Consider the following 7,500-nt stretch of genomic DNA (forward strand, 5'->3'; position numbering starts at 1 on the left):
CGGGAGTGAGGGAGAAAAGGTTAGGCAGGGAAAAAGAGTTGGCGGGATGAAAGATAAGAAAGGAGGCAGAGAGGGAAGTAGTGAGGAGGAGATGAAGAAATGGATATTTGGAGAGATGTATAGTGAGAGAGGAGCAGAGAGCGAGGTAGATGGAGAAAGAGAGAGAGAGAGAGAACGAGAACGAGAGCGAGAGCGAATGAGAGTTAGATAGTTAGATAGTTAGATAGTTAGATAGTTAGAGAGAGAGAGAGAGAGAGAGAGAGACAGAGAGAGAGAGAGAGAAGGGGGCGGGAGAGGGTACGGGTGGGTAGGTGGGTGGTCGGGGCGGGGCGGGGTGTCTGGCCGGAGAATGCCCACCGCCGCGACCTTGCCTCCGGCGGCTCTGTCATGGCGTCGACCTCTCCCAGCGTACCCGGTCCGGGCCGCCGCCGCCGCCGCCGCTGCCCCGCCGCTGCCCCGCCGCTGCCCCGCTGCCCGCCTCGTGTCCAGTGCCCAGATCGCCCGCTGCTGATCCGGGTTCGGGCCCGTGTTCATTTCTTTGTCTCGGACGAATTACGTATTCTTGTCTTGCATGCGCGCGCACTTACATAGCTTACACATACATGCGCACACATAAATATGCCCCTTTCCTTGTCGAGGCTGTCCTTTGAGGCCGAGGTCGTTTACATACGATATCCAGGAACTCATTAGTGTCATGCACTCCATCCGAATCGTTCATGGTGTCTAATACGCACTCTGCCCAATGCATCATCCCAGCTCCTTTAGTGTCATGGCAGCTGACAGGGCAGCAAAAGAATGAAGAAATAACAAGTACGTGCATCAGTTGAGTCAAATATGGCGGGGACCCGGCGAGGGAGCTATTGTTTATATGTCGTGAGGACGACGTAGGGAGGAGGGGGAGTTAAAAGAGGGGAGTGGTAAGTAGTGATATATCAATTTTTACTAAAATATATATTATTAGTTGTTGTTTTTTTAACTGCTTACCAACATAAGCACACCGAGGCAGACATTCACTCACTCTCTCTTTCTCTTTCTTTCTTTCTTTCTACTCTTATTATTTTCTTTCGTTGTTTCTCCTCCCTCCCTCCGTACCCTCACTTCCCTTTCCCCTTATTTTCGCCTTCCTCTCCCTTTCCCTTTCACACTCCATCCCTGCCTCCTCTCTCCCCTCTCCCTTCCTCTCTCCCTCTCCTCCCTCCCTCCCTCCTCCACTCTCATCCTCCTCCTTCTCCTCCCTCTCCTCCCTCCTCCCCTTCCCTCCTTCCCTCCTCTCCTTCCCTCCTTCCCTCCTTCCCTCCTCTCCTCCCTCCTTCCCTCCTCTCCTCCCTCCTTCCCTCCTTCCCTCCTCTCCTCCTCCGTCCCTCTCCTCCTCTCCTCTCCTCTCCCCCCTCCTGGCCTTCTCTCCAGAATTCCGAGGAGCAAATTACGGCCGGGCCCCACGAGGCAGCCAAGCACTCCCGAGATCCTGAAATATTTTTACAGACTTCCCGCCTGTGATGTGTAGGATTTTAGGCCTCTCTCAAGCTGCTCCTCATCCTTTTCTGCTCTCCTCCTCCTCCTCTTCTCTCTCCCTCCTCCCCTTCTCCTCTCTCCTCCTCCTCTTCTCTCTCCGTGACCTCTTCTCCCTTCCTTCTCCTTCTCTTCTCCCTTCCTCTTCCCCTTCTCTTCTCTCCTATTCCTCCCCTTCTATACGTTCCGTGGCGGCACTGTGCTCAACTTCATACTCCTACCTTCTCTCCTCCTAATCTCATTCATCCGTGGCCTTCCTCCACTCATCCTTCTCCTCCTTTGCTCTTCCCATTTCCCGTCTTTCTCTCTTTCGCATTATTCCTCTGGTTCTTGTTTTTATCTTTCGCTTTTTTTACCTCTTTCTTATTCTTTTTCTTTCTCAATTTGTTTGCATTCTTGTCCCCTTCCTCTCCTCGTATTTCTTTTTTTTCTCTCATACACCTCCAGTTCCGCCCGCCCTTTTGTTCGAGGTGTTCGTTCTCATACCAGGAACAATTTAGCAATCTCTCCATGAGTATCTGCAGATGTAAAGCGTGCCATTCACCTTCTTTCATCTTCCTCAGTCATATTAACCCCTTTTCTCTCTTTCCAAGAACGAAGAGATGGGTATCAAGCAAAGTTGACCACAAAGGCGCACAAGAATATTCTACGATGCCAAAGGACCTGCCCAATACATCAGCTTGCTCCCTAGCACATATTCGCAATGTCACACTCGTACTCTCATCCCCGGAACCAGCGAACTAAGAAAACATGTGTATTTCCCCTCCTCCCAGCCGCATACCGTTCCCTTAGTCAACTTAATAAATGTCAACGCCGCACGTAAACAAAACATGCCCCAATAATAATCACAAAACTGGTTTAGACGTCGGGAGGTTATGCTGTGGTTTAATATTTTTTATTTTGTTCTATTTTATGAGGGTTTTATGGTCTAGTGAGGGGGGCGGAGAGAAGGTAGTGGGCCATGGAGATATGAAGAGGAGAAGAAGGAGGAGGAGGAGGATAGATAGATAAGAAAAAGGAGAGTAAATATAAGAAGTAGATGAATACAAAAGAAGGTAGGAGAAAGACCGAAGGATATAGGATATCAGAGGAAAGAGAGGGAGAGAGAGGGGGTATACATTTAATTCAAGAAAGAAAGAAGTTCAGGAGGAAGGAAAAATTACGAACGTAATTTAAAAAAAAGGAGAAGAGGAGAAGGAAGGGAGAAACATACACGTTATTCGAAAAAGTGGAAGAAGAAGAAAGGGATAAATCAGTGAAAGAAAGATGAAGGTGGAGTAGGAAGGGTAGAAAGGGAGAGTCCGTAATAGGAATCATAGTAGATTTAGTAGTAGTTGTATCTGTACTGACCGAGACTTGACCGCATGCGATACCATCATAGCCACATACCTGTACCCGCCGCGTGCTAGCCATACCATACTCTCGGAGTGACACATACCAACATAGCTAAAAGGGAGAGGGAGAGGGAGAGAGAGAGGTGAGAGATTGAGAGGAGAGAGAGAGAGAGGAGAGACAGAGGAGGGGAGATGAGAGAGAGAGAGAGGAGAGAGAGAGGAGAGGAGGAGGGAGAGAGAGAGAGGGAGAGAGAGAGGAGAGGAGAGAGGCGAGCGATGTGAGGGAGGAGAGATGGAGATGGCTCAGAGAGAGGGAGGAGACGACGGAGGAGGGGAGGAGGAGTGAGCGAGAGAGGAGAGAGAGAGGGAGAGGGACTGAGAGAGAGGTAGAGAGGGAGAGGGAGGAGAGTATTAGGGAGAGAGAGAGAGGATCGGGAGAGAGAGAGAGAGAGAGAGAGAGAGAGAGAGAGAGAGTAGAGAGAGGGGGACGGGGGGGGGGGAGAGATAGAGATAGAGAGAGAGAGAGATGGTGGGGACGAGAGATAGAGAGAGAGAGGGGGATGAGATAGAGAGAGAGGGGGGGAGAGATAGAAGAGAGAGAGGGGGAGAGAGATAGAGAGCGAGAGGAGGAGAGGTGTGAGAGATATATATAGAGAGATAGATAGAGCGAGAGGAGAATGAGAAGAGATATGACAGGAGAGAGCAGTAGATAGAGAGAGAGAGAGGGTGGGAGGAGGGAGGAGGAGAGACGAGAAGAGAGAGGAGAGAGACGAGAGAGAGGAGGAATGAGAGAGAGAGAGAAGAGAGAGAGAGAGAGGAGAGCGAGAGAGAGAGGGAGATGAGGGAAGGATTTTTTTTCTTTTTTTGAGAGAGAGGCGCGAGTAGGATGAGAGGGAGAAGGGAGGAGATAGAGGGAAGGAGAGAGAGAGGGCGAGTAGAGAGAGGGACGAGGGAGAGCCATAGAGCGAGAGGGGGGGGAGATGATAGAGATGAGAGAGATGGAGAGAGGGGGGAGAGATAGAGCGAGGAGAGAGGGGGGGAGAGAGATAAGAACGAGAGAGGAGAGATGAGAGAGGAGAGATAGAGGGAGCGAATCTTGGGAGAGAGAGAGAGGGGAGAGAGGGCGGGACAGAGAGGGAGATGAGAGGAGAGAGGCAATGGGAGGGAGGGAGGGAGGGGGGAGGGATGGGAGGGGGGGGAGGGACCGAGAGGCCGAGAGGGACGACGAGAGAGGGGAGACAGGAGAGATTGGATGAGGGAGAGGATTGGAGAGAGAGAGGGAGAGAGAGAGGAGACGGAGCGAGGGAGAGAGAGAGGGAAAGATGAGAGAGGGAGAGAGAGAGGAAGGAGGCGACGGACGGAGAGGGAGCGGGAGAGAGAGAAGAGAAAGGGATGGTGACGGGAGAGCCGAGGGAGGTGAGAGAATGGGACGGGGGGGAGAAGAGAGAGAGGAGAGGAGCGGAAGACGAAGGATGAAGAGAAGAGAGGATGATGTTGGAGAGAGAGGAGAGAGTAGCTGACGTGGATGAGAGGGAGAGAGAGAGAAGAGAGAGAGCGGGAGGAGGGGAGCGGGAGAGATGACGAGGAGAGGGGGGGGAGAGATAGAGAGAGAGAGGGGGAGAGATAGATAGAGAGAGAGAGGGGGGAGAGATAGAGAGAGAGAGAGAAAGGTGGATATATATATATAGAGAGAAAGGTGGAGAGATAGAAGGAGAGATTGAGAGGAGAGAGAAGAGGATAGAGAGAAGAGAGGATGATAGAGAGGAGAGAGATAGCAGAGAGAGCAATAGAGAGAGAGAGAGAGAGAGAGGTGAGAGGAGAGAGAGAGAGAGGGAGAGAGGAGAAGAGGGAGAGGGAGAGGTGAAGAGGGCGAGGGGAGAGGGCGAGGGGGAGAGGCGAGAGGAGAGGGAGAGAGAGAGGGAGAGAGAGAGAGAGGGAAAGATAAGTGTAGCGGTGCACTGCCATACAGGGACATGCGCCGTGGGGAGCTTTGAGCCACACCGCTAACAAACTCCCCGTTTCCGTGGAAGACGTGTCTGGCGTTTGTCTTGTAAGGAATTCTCGGCTTTTCTCGGCATCCAGATGGACGTGTGGGGGTGTAGGGTGTGTGAGGGGGGGGGAGTGTTGCCATTGCACGTGAGAAGAGGACGCAACGGGGGAGGACAGGAATCGAGGGTGAATAATTGGGGTCGAGTGTGATAAGAGAACGGGAACAAGGGAAAAGGAGGGGAATGTAGAGAACGCGATGGTAAAGTAGGCGCAAGAAAATGTGGGAAGGGAGGAGGAAGAGGATAAATATTACAAGAGGGAAGAAGGAGGACAAGGGAGAGTTGCGTTCCTGGGTCTTCTCCACGGCTTAATATTCTGGGTCTGAGGTTGGAGGAGAGTCACATAGGAGGAGTAGGACTTGTGGATTCGTCATCTGATGACGAATGTTCGACTACTCCCGATCCCTCTCCTCCTCCTCTCCCTCCTCTCCCTCCTCCGCCTCATTCTCTCCCTTTTTACTCTCATGCCCCTCCTCCTCCTCCTCCCTCTCCCCTTCTCCGCCCACTCCCCCTCTCCCTTCTCCTCCTCCTCCTCCTCCTCCTCCTCCTCCTCCTCCTCCTCCTCCTCCTCCTCCTCCTCCTCCTCCTCTTCTTTTCTTCTTCGTCTTCTGCTTCAGTTTCCTGATCTATGGCAAGTCGGGAGCCTCACGCACACGGCAATCCGGAGGCGTTTGGCGCTCTTCCTTAATGAGCGTCCGGGTGCCACCGGGTGCCGTCAAGTGCCACACCTCACACCTGTCCAACACTTGGGCTCGCCTCTCGACACCGGACTAGGGCAAGGCCAGAGGGGGGAGGGGGGTTAGTAAGGCAAGTGTGACGTCACGCGACACCTGGCTGGAGGTCGTTTGTGATGAGGTGGAAAGGGAGAGGGGGGGGGGGGAGAATAGGGGAGAGGAAGGAAAGGAAGGAAAATGGAAGAGGAAGAAGGCGAGAGAAGTAGAACGGGAAGAAAGGGAGAGAAATGAAACCGGAAGGAGAGAGCAGTGGAGGAGGAAGAGGAGGAGGCATTGCAGAGGCAGAAGAGATTGCAATAATATGGACGTACGAATTATTTTTGATACCAGTTTTACCTTCGAAGGGACTCGTGAGGTTAAGAGAGAAAAAAAGAGGGCGAGGGAAAGAATATAAATTTGGAATAAAGGGAGGAGCAGAGAGCGGAGGTAAAGCTGGGATCGGTCGATTCACTGATTTGATTATAAAGATATCGAGGACAGCGCTTGTACCGATAACGTTTCTCTATAATTGTCTGTCTTTGTGATACCTTCAAACCAGCCGCACCACACACGTAAATCAGACCCTCCCCTTCCACACGTACACCAGCCCCTACCCCCCACACACACACGTACACCAGCTCCCCCCCCCCACACACACACGTACACCAGCTCCCCCCCCCCCACACACACACACGTACACCAGCCTCCACCCCACACACACACACCAGCTTTCCCCACACATACATCAGCCTCCCCCCCCACACACACACGTACAACACACACACACACACACACACACACACACACACACACACACACACACACACACACACACACACACACACACACACACACACACACACACCACACACCACACACATACACCAGCCCCCCCCCCCCACACACACATCAGCTTTCCCCATACATACACCATCCCCCCCCCCCACACACACATACACCAGCCCCCCCTCCCCACACATACACCAGCCCCCCCCCCCCACCAGCTTTCCCCACACATACACCAGCCCCCCCCCCACACACACACACACACACTTACACCAGCCACCCCACACACACGTCCACCAGCTCACCCACACGCCTCAGTTGTGGACGTGGGAAGACCTAACGACCTTCCCACATGCGAAGAGTAGGCGTGGAAGCCTGGGAGACCTTTATTACATTTTCCGAGGCTTATAAATACAGCAAATGCCGGCGCCATTAGTCTCACCGCCGCTGCGCGTCTGGCCTTGCGAGGGCTCGATTTATTCCGTGGGCGGGCGGGCGTTTGGGCGGCAGGATAGTAGATCCAGTCTGTCGTGAATGTGCGTTTTGTGTGTGGGAGTAAGTGTATACCTGTTTGTTGCATGTGTGCGTGCTCGCAGGCATGTATGTATATGTGTACATTTACGTAATGGATGCATTTAGTGATAGTATAATAGGGAATAAATGTATATGGAAGTGATTTAGAGGTTGAGGGATGTAGCGTTCATTATTTTCGAGCTGTTAGAAACCGTATACTTTCGAAGATGATATAGTCTCCATAGATGTGGATGTTGTGCGCGTGCATTTATGCCTACGAGCGTGACTGTGTCCGGTGTGGAGCACCCAGTCCTGCTTGCGATAAAAATTGTTAAGGTTTTATGTAGATTAAGATTAAGGATTTTATGTATCGTCATGTAGTATGAATAAATGAATACATATATATATATATATATATATATATATATATATATATATATATATATATATATATTAATATTCTTATTCATATTCATATTCATATCCATATCCATATATATGTGTGTGTGTGTGTGTGTGTGTGTGTGTGTGTGTGTGTGTGTGTGTGTGTGTGTGTGTGTGTGTGTGTGTGTGTGTGTGTCTATATATATATATATA

Source organism: Penaeus monodon, chromosome 7, assembly GCF_015228065.2.
Source record: "Penaeus monodon isolate SGIC_2016 chromosome 7, NSTDA_Pmon_1, whole genome shotgun sequence".
NCBI lineage: Eukaryota > Metazoa > Arthropoda > Malacostraca > Decapoda > Penaeidae > Penaeus > Penaeus monodon.